Raw genomic sequence first — 19053 nt, forward strand, 5'->3', positions numbered from 1 at the left:
TATCCAATATTCAGTGCAGTGCCTCATACCTAATATGCTCAACATTTCCTGAATGGATGAATGAAGGGATAATGACGGCTAAACAAAGCCCTGTGGGGAATATATCCATGTTACTCCTCCGGTGGTGCCTAGGAAACCGAATTTACACATTTTTGCTTAAGTGTATGCTAGAAGGATCGACTGTTAGAAATTAGGGAATGTCTATAGTGGGAGAAGAAAGAATTCCAAGCAGATTGTTAAAATGGTCATTTAAATGCAACGTGAATCTTTACCACCTTGAATATTTGCCTTTGCCACATTTCTTTCCACAGAGAAGGCTGGAGACACAGACAAAGGAGCCATCCTTTCTAAACCTTAATTTTCAAAAGGAGAATAGAGACTAAGTACCAGAGAACCACTTTCAAACAAACTACCTACTCCCAAAAAACAAGTGAAGTAGGACTGGCCTTCAACTATTTAATCAACCAATCCACAGATACCAAGGACCTCTGCTGTGTGATCCTACCCTTATCTCTCTTCTACTTTAATGACTACTATACTGCACACAAATATAGTTCACTCTCCTATTTCTCTGTCTTCATGCTAAAAAATGAAAATTACAGCCTCATCAAAGACAGTCCCCAAGATGGTAGAATAGGAAATCCTCAGCTAATGTCACCTCACAGAAACAATGATTTGGCAGCTATCGTGGACAAAAGTGCCTTTGTGGGAGCTTTGGGATCCAGAGAGGATGTGGCAAATCCCTGATGGAGCCCGAGACCAGCTAGGGCCACTTTAAAAAGGCAGGAACGCCCAGGTGGCAAGCTTGCAAAGTACGGTCTCAGCTATAGACCACAAGCAGCCCCATCCTCTTGTGGACTCCGCTCCTGCCTCACTTGGCCATGGTTCTACGATAAATCCCATCTACCAATGAAACCAGGAGGAGCCATGCCCATCTGCGTCCCCCAAAAGGCCCGCTGACCTCAGACCCAACTGCAGGCCTTCAGGCAGCCCTGTATCCTAGCCCTAGCCCTAGCCCTGCTCTACCACAGTTCCAAATGAAGTCCTGCCCACCCCGAAACCCACCCAAGAACCCATCATGAGCCTGCCCAAGGACCCAGTAGGAGCCACATCTGCCCAAGCCCCTAGTAACAGGCATGCCATCTGTGGACTCAGAAGTGGCCCACTAACCTGGCTCCAGCCCTTTTCAACTGAAGTTCCAGAGGCAATTTCAATGGCCCAGGACCCAGCAAGAATCACCCCTACCCTATGTCCCCAGTAACAAGTCTGCCAACCACAGACCCCACTGCGACCTGACAGCAGCCACATAACTGGCTCTAGACCCACTTGACTGTGATCCCCTCAGAAAAAGAGCCCAGATTTGTCCAAAGAGATGGAAATGATGGAGTCCCAGACATTACTGCTGACTCTTCCGGTAGTAAAGATAGAGAACAGTCTTGCTTGATTCAAAGAAAAGGCAGAAAAGAATTTATCAATAACGTGCAAAGAGAAGGAGAAGCTACAGAAAAAAGCCCACAAGCTGAAGCACGGACGTCTCCTCTGTCAGAGGAGGTGGGAGCTGGCAGATGTCCTCACGCCCAGATCAAGATGCTTAGCTTTTGTGAGGTAGTGGCCAAAGGCTTTAAGGAGCAATATAAGATGTTTGCCATGGCTCTGGACACACTGGCACCAGCTGCCTGTGAGAGCAATCCACCTGGAAGGAGATGGGCAGCAGTTCTCAGACGCCCTGCAGGGTGAATTGAAGACCACTCACAATCTCCTAGGAGAACTTGGCATTGGCAATTCAGAAGAAAATGTGCAAGTGCTGGACTTACTGAGCAAACTCAAGGACATGACCAGGAAAAAGGATCTTGAGCTCCAAAGGAATTTTGCCCAGGTGCTGGAACCCTCTGCTGAGGTGACTAAAGAGGCCGCCTTAATAAACCAGGAAGTCTGGGAAGAGGCCCAGGTCATGGCGACACCCAGCCAGTGGTATTCCAGTCCAGATGGCGTCGGTGAGGAGTTCCAGGGAGCACCCCAGAGCATACCCCCATCTGAGGACAAGAGCCACACGCCCGTGAATCCACACTCAAGCTGCGTTCACGAACCCAAGCAAAGACCTTCCTTCAAGCAGCTGGGAAGAAAGCCTGTATCTCTAGTTCCAGAAGGGATTTGCAGTGACGCACAGGTGAAATTCAGGACACTTGAGCACTTTAGACACTGCCTTAGCAGTATAGCTTTTGGGTATGATAATCTTGTTTGATACTTAAAATAAACCTGTTTTGCAGTCAAAAAAAAAAAGAAAAAGAAATCAAATAACCTGATTTAAAAATTGGCAAAGGACTGAATAGACATTTCTCAAAAGAAGGCATACAAATGGTGAACATATAAATTAAAAAATACTCAACATCATTAATCATTAGGGAAATGAAAATCAAAACCATGGTGAGATAATCACCTCACATATGTCAGATTGGCTATTAGCAAAAAAGATGAAAAATAACAAGTCTTGGTGAGGATATGGAGGAAAGGGAACCCCATTGACTGTTGGTGGCATTGTGAATTGGTCCAATCATTTTGGAAAACAGTATGATGTTCCTCAAAAAACTGAAAATAGAATTACCATATAATCCAGCAATCCTACATCTAGGTATATATCCAAAGGAATTGAAATCAGTACATCAAAGAGATATCTGCACTCCATGTTCATTGCAGCATATTCAAAATAGCCAAGATATGTTCATAGAAACAACCTAAATTTCTGTGGCCAGACGAATGGGTGAAGAATTGTAACAAACAATTCTGAGCACATGTCTCAAGAAAAATCTTGAAATCTTAGTCCAGGATAGGGAAAGATAACAAATGGCTAATGATCAAACAAGAGGGCATGTGAAGAGGCGGCTGATCAGGCCTTTTAAAAAGCAATTGCAAGCCTGGGATAGAGTAATAAGCAGATAGTACTACAGTTGAAAGAAGGGCTAAAATAAAAGCAGAGAACTATGCAAGGAAAGAGTGAGAGATGGAAGTTATCAGCTACACTGCAGAGGAGTGCAATATTCTTTGCAAATAAGCCCAGACACAGGGCGCTGAGTGCAGTGACTGTCAACTTCCTGCATAACTGAGTTGTATGTGGAGCCCCTACCAGGTGGATCCTTTAGATGCACTTGAATCAAATGTGAACATAGCATTCCTGAGACACATCACTACCTCTTTCATACACTGTCCTCTAAGACCAAAGCTAAGTGGTTTTAGCTGACAATTTGGGCAACATTGGTCTGATTTGAATCAGGGTAGGAAAACTTTCTCATTTGGAGTTATTTGTGTATATTTTTTTCTTTCTTTGAGAAAATGCCTTTTGCATCACTATCACAACACCTACAACACGCTGGTGCATAGCGGGGTTCAGTGTTGCTCCACGATTCTTCAGATATTTCCAACATTACTTCCACAATCACTTTAGCAACTTTTTAAGAATTTGGGTAAATCACTTAGATTATAGAGATGATAAATTTTAACACTGAAAGTAGCAGGGGGCATGTTCAATAATGACAAAATATTTTGTCATTATTGCCAACTGTGACTGATTCTCCTGATGGAGCAATGCTTTGAGAAGGACTCTAAGGTCATTTCCTGTAGCAAGAATGCTAGAATGTATTAGTGATGCCTGCTGGGGAAAATAGTAGTTTGCATGCTCCATATTTGCTGTCCCTTATCTAAGATAATGCCTCCTCACCACAATAGCAGAAGAATGGGCTCCACTTGTACTCGCCATCAAATTAGTACTAACTGATCAACACTAGGGTGATCACATGGCAGTAATATTCTGCATGGATTAGGGGGATGGGGGGATAAACCTGCAACTAAAGGACACAGGGAGCATTGTAGGGGGGAAGGGCATGCCTTTAACCCTTGCTTGGGTGAGGCAAAGACATAAAGTGTAACCATAATGTTTGTACCCTCATAATACCCTGAAATAAAAAAAAAAAAAAAAAGATAATGCTTCCTTTTACAGATACAGGAACTGAGTTTTAGAGAATAAGTAATTTTCTCAAAGACCAATAGCTATTTAATGTCAAAGCCAAAACAACTAGATCTCCTATATCAGTGATCATTTCATCACAAAATACTGAGTTCTTTGGTTTTCTTTTGTTTTTTTAATGTACTATTCAATTTTCCTATAATACTAATACCATTTTTTGGACTTAAAAAAAAAAAAAGGCAGCTGAAGAGACAGTAACAGTAAACCCTTCAAAATCTGACTTAAAAATCCCTAAAAACAAAGTTACTTTTTCTAAGTCTATCATAAAAAATGTTAACCTAAAATGTGGTGATATTGCTCTTTCCCAAAACCAGTACATATTACTTACCTGTGGCTGTATAACTAATCAACCCAAAACGTAGTGGATTGAAACAATAATAATCATTTATTAACATGTTTCTATGGGCCAGAAATTTGGGAGTGGCTTGGCTGGGCAGTTCCACTGAGTCTTCCATGAAGTTGAAAGAAAATGGTGTCGAAGGTGGGGTCATCTAAACCAGTGGTCCCCAAACATTTTGGCATCAGGGACTGGTTTCATGAAAGATAATTTTTCCACAGGCAGTAGGATAACTTGAGCTCAGGAGTTTGAGACCAGCCTGAACAAGAGTGACACCCCCATCTCTACTAAAAACAGAAAAAATTAGCCGGGCGTGGTGGCGTGTGCCTGCAATCCCAGCTACTCGGGAGGCTGAGGAGGATCACTTGAGCCTAGGAGTTTGAGGATGCAGTGAGCTATGATGATGCCATGGCGCTCTAGCCCAGGCAACAGAATGAGATTCTGTCTCAGAAAAAAAAAAGAAATTTGTTTCCCCACAGACAGGGGGTGTGGGGGAGGTGGTTTCAGGATGATTCAAGCACATTACATTTATTGTGCACTTTATTTCTATTACTATTACATTGTAATATATAATGAAATAATTATGCAATTCACCATAATGCAGAATCAGTTGGAGCCCTGAACTTGTTTTCCTGCAACTAGACGGCCCCACCTGGGGGTGATGGGAGACAGTGACTGATCTGACAGGAGGCAGAGCTCAAGTGGTGATGCCAGTGACAGGGAGTGGCTATAAATACAGGTGAAGGTTCATTTGCTCACCCACCAGGCACCCCCTGCCGTGCGGCCCAGTTCCTAACAGGCCACAGACTAATACCGGTCCGTGGCCCAGAGGTTGGGGACCACAGATCTAAACAGAAAAGACTTGATTAACTGGGGGAGGAAAGAGTGGAACTCCTCAGGCACCCTCCCTCCCTCTCTGTGGCCTCTCCCTGTGACATCTCCAGCCCAATTGCTTCAGGGTAGCCCCACTTCTTACATGTCAGCTCAGGGTTCCCAAGGGGAATGTCTTAAGAGTGCCTGATGGAAGTTGTGCCACCTTTAATGATCCAGCCTCAGGATAATGTCACTTCTGCCATTCTCTATTGCTCAAGGCAGTTACAAAGTCCACCCAGATCTCAATTCTCATTGAAGGAGTGTCAATGTCACATTGTAAGAAGACAACATGGGATGTGATATATAATACAATCTGCCACACAGGATTAATAAGAGTCCAACAATAGCATTTCAGGGAAGAGTTTAAGAGTAACCATATGATAATGTTATGGGAATCAGACTAAGACTATTAATGATCCCAGATTAGGGTTGCCAAATAAAATAAATGCAGTGTACTCAGTTAAAGTTGAATCAGATAAACAATGAATAATTTTTAGTATAACTATGTCTCCTGCAATATTTGCAACATACTTATCCCCCCAAAATTATTGTTTATTTGAAATTCATATTTAGCTAGATATCCCAAATTTTTATTTGCTAAATCTGTCACCTTGTCCCACATTGACTCGGATACCCAAGGAATCATATTTCTATCTGGTGTTCAGGTTGGAAATAAGACAATCTTACTGCTAGTATTATCATTACTTTCCAAGTTTGCCTGGATACGGTGACCAAAATTGCCTTATCTAAAGCTGGTTCCATCATTGGAGTGGAACATGAACTTCCGTGTTTCAGGACTAGTGAGAATTTGGTATCATTGTCTTTTTAGCTCTCTGGTTTCCCAGAGTTTTCTCTCAATTTTTCAGCTGTGCATAAGCTGATCTCCTGGCACTGGTTTTGTTTCCTGACAGGCAACATTAATTCATTTTCACATTCACACTAAAATCACTTCCCTCTCTGTCTAACAACAACAATAATGGTGAAAGCCCATTTGGAAAACAGCTTGATGGAACAGCTGCTTCATACTCATTATGAGTCTAACACTGTCTCTAATGTGGGGGAAGGGATGCGCACAACCACAAGCACATTGCAGTTCAGGTATCAAGTAAACACTACATTCTTCTGGTTTATTTTTCTACTCATGTAATTAATATATAAACTACTCAATTTTTATATAATCTTAAAGGACTTATTAAAATTTTCACCACTAATTTCCAATCCTATCCAACCAGGATGTCTTGCAAAGGCTCTCCCATTATTCCATAAGTTCCAAAGGTGTCTCACATTCCCAATGTCAAAGACTGGCTTAAATCTTCCCTTGTATGTGGCATTATTAGCTCTTGTGCAGTCCATTCTGGGTCCCAAATTAAGAACTGAGACTTAAGATACTCACTAACAAATTAGGAACATATTTGCATCATGTTCTTCCTCTGCTGCAGATAAATACTAGTTGTGATGCCTCACCTGAATTCAAGTCGCCATGGGAACTATCAGAGTAATACTATTCCATGCAGGAAATGGCCTTGGTAGCCAGATAATATTAGGCCCCTCCATCTATTAATAATTTATGGGTAGATTCAGCTTTTCTCTTTCACTGCTACAAAGTATGTAGTGGACATACTTTGGTGCCAACCCAATATCCATTGCCTTCTCTTTCCTTAATAAGAGAACCTCGATTTTATATATAACTACTGACCCCCTCCCACAATGTGCCTCAGGGGTCAGGTGGGAGGCTCAGAGACACATCACTGAGATCAACCATAATATATCTTGATGCACACCAAACCCAACTCCTGAATAGTCTAAGTCAATCAAAGAATGCTATTTCCCTGACCACAGTTATTGGTCCAGGGGTAGGCAGGGGGACATGGAAAGACAAGTAGGTAGCCCCCGTTACATTGAAGGCCACCCAAAGGTAATGTCAGAACTAGTCTTGAAATTAAGCCAACAAGAAGCCCAGCAAAATGGTAAGACGGAAAGAACCTGAGTTCAGTACAGTGATACCATCTGCTTTGAACCACACCCAAAGCAAAAATAGAAGATAAATTTCTCTATGAATTAATCATTTTGAGTCAGAATTTTCTTATTCTAGCAGTCGAAAATTTCGTCATCAACACTAGGTATAGAATAAGGGATCCAGTCCAAAGGAAAAACAATGTGTTTAATCTTTTCCCCAACACCAGACCCCGATTCTTTTTTCAACAGGTACTTGATCCACTGTAGCCTGGAACACAGTAGTAGAGTTGCAGTGCAGTTTACTGTGCCACAGGAAATCCCGAGGCAAAAGCAGCAGACAGTAGATCAATAACATCCCATCATGTCATGTGATCCAACATAGCGCCAGCCGTAAATTGTCTCTCTGTGCTTACGTTTACCTGTATTACAAACATCTACCTGGCATCACTGTGTTTTCAGGATTCTGCCATTGCAAGTGTCAGAGACCCTAAGCAAAAACACAGAATTTATTGGCTAACATCACTGAGAAATACAAAGATTAAATCTAACTTCGGTTACAGCTAAATTCAAAGTTTCTAATGATGTCGTCAGGATTCTGTCCCTCATTCTATTTCTCTTCATTCTCTTTTGCATTTGGTCGCATTATCTCATTATCAGTCAAGCCTTACCCCCAGCAAATCAATGGCCCCCACCAGATCCAATTTTAAATATTTATTAGTGTCAGATGTAAAGACCACTCTTTCTTCATTAGCATCTATATAAATCCCTAAAAAGGGATTTGATCAGTTCCTTTATCATGTTTTTACTCTAAGTAACAGCGGTGCTATGGATTAAATTGTGTTCCCCTAAAACTCATAATGTTAAAGCCCTAATCCTCAATGTGAATATATTTGGAGATAGGACCTGTGAGATGATAAAGGTTAAATGAGGTCATAAGGATGGGTTCCTGATCCCATGGGACTAGTACCCTTATAAGAAGAGGAAGAGACACCAGGGCACTCTCCAAGTGCACACACCAAAGAAAGGCTATGTGAGCACACAGAGAGATGGCAGCCATCGCAAGCCAGAAGAGGTTTCAGAATGAAACCTACCTTGCCAGCAGCTTGATTTTGGGCTTCTCAGTCTCCAGAAGTACGAGAAATAAAGTTCTGTTGCTTAAGCCACCCAGTCTAAAGCCATGTTATTATGGCAGCCTCAGCTAATACAAGTGGTAAGAAAAGGAAGAAGTTTTTTAAAAAGTTAATTTTAAATGAGTTGATATGCCATATAGACTTTTTTCCTTAAAATATAGAAAAACTAAATTCCCCAAATAGCTTGGAATCTATGTGACTAAGTTAGGGCCAATGAAATGAAAAGTGATTGGATTTGCCCTAAAAATCATCCCCCAAAATCCTTTAGCTCTCTCTTCCCTTCTCTAGAAACTCCAGAAGTCACCTGCTCCGGATGGTACAGCTACAAGATGGAAGCAAGCCGGGCCCCTGGCTTCCTGCTTAAAGAAAAGCTTCCCATTCCATGTCAGATTGGGATGTGAGCAAAAATCACCTTTATTTTAAGCAACTGAGATTCCAGTATTTATTTATCACAGTACAGCCAAGCCTAGCCTAAATAATACATTAAGATGTATTATTGTAACTAGACGATGGTAATGCGTAAGTGGAGACATTAAAGAATTCTGAAGTCCTTTCTTTGTTCAGACTAACGGTGGCTATTTTGATTAACTAACATGTTAAAAACTAATAGAATGTGAATATATTAATAATTTTAAATAAGATGGAAAAGAAAAAATAAAGAAAACTCAAATACATGTAAGATTTAAGGTAAAATATACTTCTATTTGTGATTTGCTTTAAAATCCTCAGCAAAAAGAGGGAGAGAAGGGTTAAATAAAGTACATGTGGCAAAACATGATAATATAGGGGCTTATTATACTAATTTGTCATTTTTATATATGTTTGAAATTTTTTAAATAAAAAGAAAAAAAAAATCCAGACAGCCAGAAAAAGATAGAGTGGAAAAAACAACCGCAGCAAATAGATAGCAAAAAAAATTAAACAACAGAAAATAAATCCAATTAGATCAATAATCCAAGTAAGTATAAATATACCAATCACATTAACTGAAAGATTTCTGATTGGAAAAAAATAAAATAAAATGTAGCCATATGCTATTTACAAGGGACACAACTATAATAAAATAAAATGATACGGTAATATTGAGAGTAAAAAGATAGGAAAAGAAACTAGCAAAAGCTAACTAAAAGAAAGGTGGCATTGATATGTGATGAAATCGATTTTAAAGCTAAAAGTGTTATAATTTAGCAGACAGTTGATTGCCTACCCAATATCCATTTTGCCTTTCTTCTTTCATAATAGAGCTCTATTTTTTTTTTTTTTTTTTTGAGACAGAGTCTCACTGTGTTCCCAGGGCTAGAGTGCCATGGTGTCAGCCTAGCTCACAGCAACCTCAAACTCCTGGGCTCAAGCGATCCTACTGCCTCAGCCTTCCGAGTAGCTGGGACTACAGACATGCGCCACCATGCCCGGCTAATTTTTTCTATATATTTTTAGTTGTCCAATTAATTTCTTTCTAATTTTAGTAGAGACGGGGTCTCGCTCTTGTTCAGGCTGGTTTCGAACTCCTGAGCTCAAACAATCCGCCCGCCTCGGCCTCCCAGAGAGCTAGGATTACAGGCGTGAGCCACCGTGCCCGGCCTAGAGCTCTATTTTTATTCAGTTGCCCATCCACCATGGGACTTAGGGAAAGGCTACTTTACCCCCAACTCAGGCATAAACACTGACAGTCACTGAGATCTTCTTTGCTTGCCAATAATTCCCTGAAAATGAACACACCACCCCTTTGAAGCCGATGGGAATTAAAGGGAGGCTGCCAGAGGCCCTGTGTGAAAAATTCTCTCAAGCTTGCAAGGTTATATAGAGAGAGATTGATGATATGGATATAGATGTAGATAAGTATTATAGATAAATATTTTTATATTAATATAAAACATATTCTCCTAGTAGTTATTAAAAGTGTTACTTTGCATATTTCATTTAAACTTTATTTATTATTCCATTAACTTTAGACAGTAGTCCTCCCCTTTCCCTACCTTTCCTCACCCACAGCGCACCCCAGCCTCTGCTATCTGCAGTTGTACTTTCATTATCACCAAACCTTAACTGTTACATTTTTAAACTGCAATTAAAAAAACAAGTTTTTCGGCCGGGCGCGGTGGCTCACACCTGTAATCCTAGCACTCTGGGAGGCCGAGGCGGGCGGATTGTTTGAGCTCAGGAGTTCGAGACCAGCCTGAGCAAGAGCGAGACCCCATCTCTACTATAAATAGAAAGAAATTAATCAGACAACTAAAAATATATATAGGAAAAAAAAAACACAAGTTTTTCTACTTTTCTCATAGATATACTCTAAAAGTTAGCTTCCAAAAAGTAGGAAGCTGCCTCTACGAATAGAGGGACAGGTGAGATGAAGACTAGGAAGGAAAAGCACTGGAATTACGGGGTCTGGATTCCAAAACCACATCTGTCTCTAACTAACAATGTGGTCTTGGAGAAGTCACTTCTGTGGCCCCCTTTTGTATCTGTAAAATGAAGGACTTGGCCTCGGTTGCTTGTCTGGAATCTCTCAGCGGCAGAAGGAAAATGAAAATATAGAGTAGAACTATTTGATTCAAGTGCCAAAAAGGAAAGCACACCCACAGCTTAGAAAATTATTTTGAGCTAAAGTAAGGAGTATGTCAACAGTGACCTTTATTCATACCACTGGAGTTCAATGTGTTTCTGCTCTAGTGATATGCAGAGATGGCATATTTATTCAATTCTTTCCGTTAGAAAAATTAAAATGCAAATTTATGTAAATTATGCACATTATAAATGAGAAAAAGAAAGAAAAATAAAACCCTGATTACTGGTTGGCTGGAGGGACATTACCAGAATCCTGAAACAAAACCCAAAAATCCATGCTTGGAGAACCGCAGCCAAGATAAATCCCCACTCTCGCCCCTGCATTTCTAAAGTCGCCACCTGGATTCCCTACCATCAGTTAGTGCTCAAAGCTCCTGGCTGCATTAACATTACAAGTGTGTAGGAGGCACAGAATCCCAATCCACAAAGCTCAGGAATGACAAAACTCAACTTTGTTTTCTATATGTGACCTTAGTTTCTACCTCAAACTTCCCATTCCATCTTTTGGTAGAAATTTAAATCAGACAGTTCTGGGTCTACTTAATCAAATCAGGGTTTTATTCTCTTAACTGGTATCCCAAGAGTTACAGCTAAGTTCCAAGGATAAGGAAGGGACATAAAACTGTAATACTTAGCTTCAGAAGATGGAAAATGGCCTTCAATTGTGGTCTTATCCGTCTACACTAACATCCACTATAGCACCCTGGTTCCCTCCAGTCACTTTTCCCCATTAACATCTGCACAGCCAGGCACATCCCATCTGGTCCCTGGTTAGTCACGATCATAAACAAAGAAACGGTCCCTCAACATCCAAAACTGAGTAAGTGCATGGTGATTGAAGAGAACCACGGTTCCACATTTCTGCCATGAAAAAAATAATGTAAAAGGTCAGAACTTCACTCCACCCCATTTGTTCAAAAACAGCCCAGTTAGACCTGCAGAGGTTTCACCATTCAGCAAAGCACTTTCTTCCAAGGCAGCTACATCAGTTCTGGGGCCCAGAATAGCAGGCAAGGCAGTAGGCAAGAGCAGGGCAGTTTATACTTTGACATTATTTGGCCCAGGTCCCAGTTCCTTGGAATTTCTGACTCACTGAAATGAGAAGACTTAAAGTATAGTCTATCCCAGAGAAGGGGACGGCCCCAGTGCTTTGAAGAAAACAGTGGCACAGAAGGAGGCGTTTGCTGTCCTCTCACCAGACAGGCATAAGGAGCGAGCGAGTGAGCAGTTCAACAGGCTGGAAGCGGAACGGTGGTGAAGGGAACACTGTCGAAGGACAGGATGTCAGCTGAGCTTCAGCTACTCGGAAAGCAGCTCTGGGTGCGGGGGCAGCGTGAAGATGCTGTGAACAGAAGTCATGGGGCACCCGGAGTAGAAAAATAAGGGGCTGCTAGCAGGAAAGTTAGGAAACTATGCCATCTTGGATATGCAGAGCCCAGAAATTAAGCCCAAATTAAGCCCAGATTACAGCCAGAGCAGCGGGTGCCTGCAGACCACCTTCGAGGAGCAAGAAAGAATAAATCAATCAAATAACCACACCTGGTCCTGGATAGGGACACTCTTAGTATGGCTTTAAAAAAAAAAAAAAAGACAGTGGAAGCTAGGGGTGCTTCAAAGAGGAGATATGGGTAGAAATGAAGAATATATTCCGTAGTAAAGAGAAAGAAAACAAAGAAAAACAGAAAGTGACTGGGGTGAACAAGGGGTATAGAACAAAAGACAGAAGACACCCACTGCAGAGGTAAGGATGCGTGCAGGAACCGCTTCAGAGAAATGACCATGTTGGAAAGATACCAAGGCAGAAAGGATGGGGAGGGGGTACAGCAGGCAAACCAAGAAAAGAAAAAACCTAAAAAATAAGCTCAGTATGTTTGATACAAAAGACTTCAGAGACAGAGTCCTAGGAAATAGTGTAGAACCAGGGGGAGAAAGTGAAAGGAAGGAAAAGAAAAGAATCCCAGGTGAAATAAACAGGCATGTAAAGAAAGTCCCAAAAGTCATAACTGGAGAAACAAGAAAATTGGCATGTGCTGATGAATCTGAAAATTTGGGGAAGTGGAGAGACTTATCAATGTGTAGCATTTCAATAGTTATAATAAGTCTGTGCAGATCAAATCAGATCATGGAGGTAAACAGGCTACGAAGAATGTGTATATATAGTTATTCAATCACAAATTATTGTTTTATGATTGTATTGTCCACAATAACATGAAGAGAACAGATCTATTATCCAGAAGCTACCAAAAATTAATGACAGCAAAGGAACTTCAGAGTAGCTTTTCTTGTGCTTCCAGCACTAGCACTAAAGTGAAGCCACTGAGTTAGGGCTGGACATGAACTTGTCTAAAAAGTTAGTAATTGAATGGCCAAAGGAAGGGAGAGTCCACCTATGGATGAGCAGCTGAAATTCAGCTCTCCTCCCCAAGGAGTAGCTGCTCAACGCAAAGATAACTCATGTTCTCCACACCTCTTCTTTTCCAAGACTTCACCCAGTCTTCCAGGCACCTGTGGTACCAAGTGCCAGATATTATTGGTTGTCTTCCCAAAATCTGTTCTCTCCTTTTTCCTTTAGTTAATATCTCCCCCAGATTTTAGCTTGGCTTATGGTTGACCAGCTCACGTATATTTCTCAGCCTTCCTTGCAGCTGTATGTGCCGTATGACTAAGTTCTGGCCAATAGGATGAGAGAGACAGTGATATTTGCAAACTATAGGTTCTCCCTTTCACATTACTCCCCTTCCCAATGGCTAAAATGTGGCTGTGATGGTAGGACCCACAGCATCCATTTTAAACACAAGATGGGAAAAATGCATTGAGGATGGCAGAGCAATGAGATGGGGGAAACTGGGCCCCTAACATTGTGAACCTACCATATCAGTCCTGTACTGCTTGTATTCAGACTGTTACTTGAGAGAAAAGTAAACTTTTATCTCTTTAAGCCACTGTTATGTGGGTCTTTGTTAATAGGAATACCAAGATCATAACTAAAATAAACAGTATCTCTTGTGTAAAAGATATGCATTTTTCAATCCACACACTCAAATGTGCAAGAAATGTGAAATAATTTTTCATTATGTAAACTTCATCTCTATTTCAAGCTCCCACCCTAATTAGTGGTAAAAATTAAAAAAAAAATGATCATCTCAGTCAAGTCAGGGTTTTCTCCATTAATCAGGAGTTTATAATCAGGACTTTATTCACTAATTTAGGGTTTTCTCCTTCCCCTGGTCTCCAGCAAGTTTATACAACGTTCGGGCACGAGGAGAAATCGTGAACCCAGTCATCATAAAGCTATGTGGGCACCTCCCGAGTTGCAAGTTGTTTAGGTGTCTAGATTCCTCTAGTCCTCAGGGCTGCAGGACATCTGTTGACAGGTCCATTCCTCCTAACCGTAAGCCCCCTCCAGGTGCACTGGCTTTTTCTCAGCTATGTCTACACCACTGGCAGCTACACAGGAAAACGACGTCTTTACTGTTCCCCGCATCCCATCCACAATGACTTATCCAGACTTGTGCCTCAGGTTCCTCTGCCTAGGCACCCCCATGTGGCTGTCCAATTTCTGTCTTCCTATGTCCTAATAGTATAGAAATGTTTGTACCCTTCCAGGGCAATGGAAAAAGAGGTAGGGCATAGTCCCCTCCGTTCTTGAATCTACAAACTTCTCTAATGATTTTCTTATCACATCCTCCACCCACATTTAACATTTCAAATTAAAAAGCCAAGGATTTGATAACTGCTGTGACAATCTACTTGAGAGTAATGGAGGTCTATTACTTCATATCTGGCAAAATGACATCTTATTCAGATATTCAACACTAAAATTTATCAACCACCATTCAGTAGGATTAAATATATATTTATGCCCAGTCCGTCCTTCCCTCTAGACATTTCATATTGCAAATGACTCAATTAAGTGTACGTGTGGACTCAATCCCTACCAAATGGTACCCTGGTACCCTCTGGCTCTCCAAATGACCGTGTAAATATCCTGATATCCATGACAATCATGCTTGGTTATGTGTGTGTGTTGGGAGTAAAATGGGTAGGAAATTTCCATTTCCATTTTCATGATTTTATCATAAAGTTCATCTTTTTTTCCACATGGACCAGAATGATGAGCATGATGTATTAGATGATACCAAAGGGAAAAGAGATTGAGCCAGTCAGTTCTTTGACCTCCTTCTCATGCCTGCCCTTCTCTTCCACTCTGCCTCGGTTCCCCACGTGGTTACACCCTGAACTATGTAATCACCAGTATCTGCTCTCGTTCTTAAATCCTAATTCCAAACCTAACATTCTGCAACCACCACCTCTTATTCTCTTAGAAAATTTTCTCAAGAACCCCTACTGTCAATCTTTCTGACCTCTTCATGACCTCAAACCACTTTCTCACTATCCGTTAGCTAATTATCCATTAGCTTTCCTTTTGTTCTCTTCCATCCTTGACTCCATGGCCCAACATTATAATCACTCTCTTGCTAATATCCTCAACTCCCTGGCTGCTCTTTGTCATCCTTGCCCAGGAAAACCCCAGTCCTCTGTGAGTTCTACCGTCTACCTTCTTGGTACCTTTACCTGAACAGCTAAATATTATCAGAAAAAATTTACCAACTAAACTCAATCATACATTCTACAAACGTTTATTGATCATCTACTATTTGCCAGGCCTTGTCCAGGCACCATGAAGACAGTGGTAAAGAAGACAGATGAGACCTCTGCTCTCTGGAGCCTACATTCTAAAAGATATTGAAGTTAATGAAGGCTTATGTGCACTCAAGGAAGACCAGCGATCCTATTCTGTTTTCTCGTAGACCTGTTTTCCCACTATCTGCTTTGATTATTTTATACCTTCTGCTTTCTTTCAAATCTCCCATGCCCCCCCAATCCATGTCCTCACCTGATAGTCTTGCTTCATTCTTCATTGACAAAAAATAGATAAACTAACAAGCTTTTTGGCTCCACACATGTGTAAGTCTGTCTTTCTTCCTGTTACAAAATTTCCCTGCTTTTCACAAATCCAATCCATTCACCTGTGCTCTGGATCTAATTCCCTCTCACCTTCTCAAGGGCTTGGCTTCTTCAGTTGTCACCTCTCTGGAGGGACATCCCCCATCACATGCAAACGTGCTCTTTTAAAGCCCACCTATTCAAAGCCCTCTTTTACCTTGACTTCATCATAGCTAAACTTCTCCAAAAGAGATGTCTACACATACAATGTCTACAATCCATTTGCTCTGAAACCTATTCTAAAATCATCCCAACACAGAACTAGCCCATCCAACCCCACCACTCCACTGGTCACCAACCGTACTTCCATATTGCAAAAGCTAACACCCTCTCTGTCTTCATCTTACTCTACCTCTAGCCAGCACTGAACAAGAATGATAATTTCCTCCTTTAAACACCCTTTACTCTTGGCTTCCATATGCCCCAAGATTTCCTCTTGTCTTACTGGTTATTCCTTCTCAATCTCCTCTGCTACTCTTTACCTGAGTTCTAAAGCATGCTGTTTCTCTAAGCTCTCTTCTCCATAATTTCCTAGGTGATTGTTTTCCTTAATGTGGCTTTAAACAGTGTAATATATGTAATTTAACAACTCCCAGATTTCTGTCTCAACTCAGACCTTTCCTTTGAGCTCCAGACTCACTTATCCAACTGCCTATTCAGCATTTGATCCCTCAGCAAATTCTGCCAATCCTGATAGGTAGAGGGACACATCGACTGATTCAGTCCACTTTTCTCCATCTCCACCACCCCATCCTAAGGCCAAGCCACCTGAACCACTGCCACCATCTCCTGTCTCTATGCTGCTATTCTTAATTCTTCCTATCTAGTCTCCACACAGAGGCCAGAGCAATATCATGTATTTCTTCTACTTAAATAAATTCTTTAATGGCTTCGGAGATAAACTAAACTCCCTACTGTGGCTGCAGGGCCCTGTGTGATCCGGCTGCCCCAGCTCTAAACTCCCTGCCAGCTGTTCTCAGGCCACAGTAGAATCTCTGCCATTCCTCGAGGTTCTTTCCCAGGGCCTTTGCATACCCTGTTCCCTCCTTCAGGAATGGCCTTCTCCTCTACTCAGAGCCTGTTCTTTCCATCCTTTCTCAAGTATAAAGCAGTTGTCCACCACTCGAGTGGCCAGCACTACAAGAGAGTGTTGTATGGCATATCACTAGCCCGGGAAAAGATCAGATTTCAAAATTCAAAGTATGCTGAAAGCGTACCACTTTCACACCATCCTAAAGTCAAAAAATTGTTAAATTGAATCATCCTAAGTGAAGGACCGTCTGCATGATCAAGTATCTATAAATATCAACCTGGATGCCCTTAATTCCAACCACCAAGTCATTTTGAAAGGATATTCTGAGCTCACTTATAAAATCATAGATATTTAGAGTTAGAAAATCCCTTAAAGAGGCATGTGGGAGACAGGGTAGGCTTATCCTATTTACTCCAGAGAAATAAACTAAGATTAGCAGATAGCAAAGACAGGGATATAGATTTTTACTTAGCTGGGGGAAAGCTGTTCTAACAAATGTTACAGGTGATTTCATTGGCCAGGCCTAGAAGTGGTACACTACATTTTAATTCCATTAGAAAGGGCTTTGTCACATGGCTAAAGCTCCCTACAAGGGAGGCCAAGGAACAAAGTACATCTCACCTAAAGGGAAGGTAGGTTTTGGTCATAGGCTATTTCCTTTCAGCCCTGAAGCATTTTCCCGTTACTTGTGGCTGTTTTCCAAGGTTATTGGGAGTCTCGGAAACCAATAAGCTATTTTGTATGTGCTTGCTGCCTTCAGATTTACTATAGCACTACAAATTACAGATGACCATACTAACTAACAAGCAACTGTGATTCTCAAAGAAGATAATCTGAAGATAATGCAAGCTTGTCTGTGTGCTGTGAAAGAGGGATGGGTAACTGCTGGAACACCTGACAAATGTTTCAGAGACTCCAAAGGAGAGAAGCAGCATGTTATTGTAGATGTAATCCCTTAAAGCAAGAATAATCAACTTCCAAACCCAATGCTTGGCACCCCCAAACCTCTGAAGCTTCTAATACTTCCTAAATTGTGCTTACATTTATACTTTTCCTGAGTTCTTAACCAAAAATAGGGAAGAGAGTAGGTTAAAAATCCATTTCAGCTGCTTGCCAGTGAAAAATGGCATCATGCAGCCAATGGTTATTTTTGGAAAATCCACTCTCCTCCAGACATGAAAACCGTATCAGATGGCTTTTCCTCTTGATCAATTTTAAATTGTAGAAGTCTGGGGAAGTGTGTTTCAGTAATAGACTATAATGTAGGACTCCATTAAAAATTCACAATTTAATAAGAAACGGGATTTTTCTCACAAAAATTTTTACATTCTTTATCAAAGTGGTCAATCTACCCACTTCACTTCTCCTGAAGACTAAAACCCTGACATGCAAGGGCTTTCTCTCTACTCCTTTCTGTTTCTCACTATGAATTCTCTCTTTCTCTCAGAATTATTGGAAGAACATTAAGGCAGTCACATTTTTTCCAACCATAAACAAAATTTACAATAGCACTCTCCCTTTTCCTAGGATTTTCCACTCAACCCAGCACAAGGGCTCTCTTTTCCCTCACTGTACCTAGAAGAATACCTTCTTGTCCTAATTGCTTATTAAGTCTTGATGGATAATAATATCTTGTTTGGAAGGAGAGAGCCTCAAATCTAAGAAAAGGGCATAAGTTGGGACAGTGGCCAATTGTAGAAAAAATTATGCTGCCTCCATAAAATGGAAAATTGTATGAAAAACTCATTTTCAAAGAATTATTAATGACATTAAAAATAATATTCATAGGAGCATTTACAAAATTTCTAGTCATAAAAACATTGAACTTGTGCTTTATAATTTAAGGCCGAAAACAATAAATTTAGGATTTCATTGTGAATCCAGCAGAAAACTCGTAAATATTCTGCAGTTTAAACACACCATGTTTTTTTACTGTCCTTCGAAAGAAAGGAGGACTGTGTTCCTGAAGAGCAGTTTCTAAGCACTCAATGGTTATTTGCTTTGTGAAAGTGGTAATCTACCATGCTCCTGATCATTATTTTGTGAACAAAATTATAACATAGTGGGAAAAAGGTACAACTCCTATACAATGCCATCCAAGCAGATTTGCTACTTTTATGTGGGAATAATT

The 19053-nt window shown here is 40.9% G+C and overlaps 1 pseudogene; it reads left to right on the forward strand.

The window, feature by feature from the left end:
• The first annotated feature begins 1339 nt into the window (after positions 1 to 1339).
• The window catches only part of LOC105822524, a 62850-nt pseudogene continuing 45136 nt past the window's right edge, over positions 1340 to 19053 (forward strand).

The sequence above is a fragment of the Propithecus coquereli genome, unplaced genomic scaffold (assembly GCF_000956105.1).
Source record: "Propithecus coquereli isolate 6110/MARCELLA unplaced genomic scaffold, Pcoq_1.0 Scaffold62, whole genome shotgun sequence".
NCBI classification, from domain to species: Eukaryota; Metazoa; Chordata; class Mammalia; order Primates; family Indriidae; genus Propithecus; species Propithecus coquereli.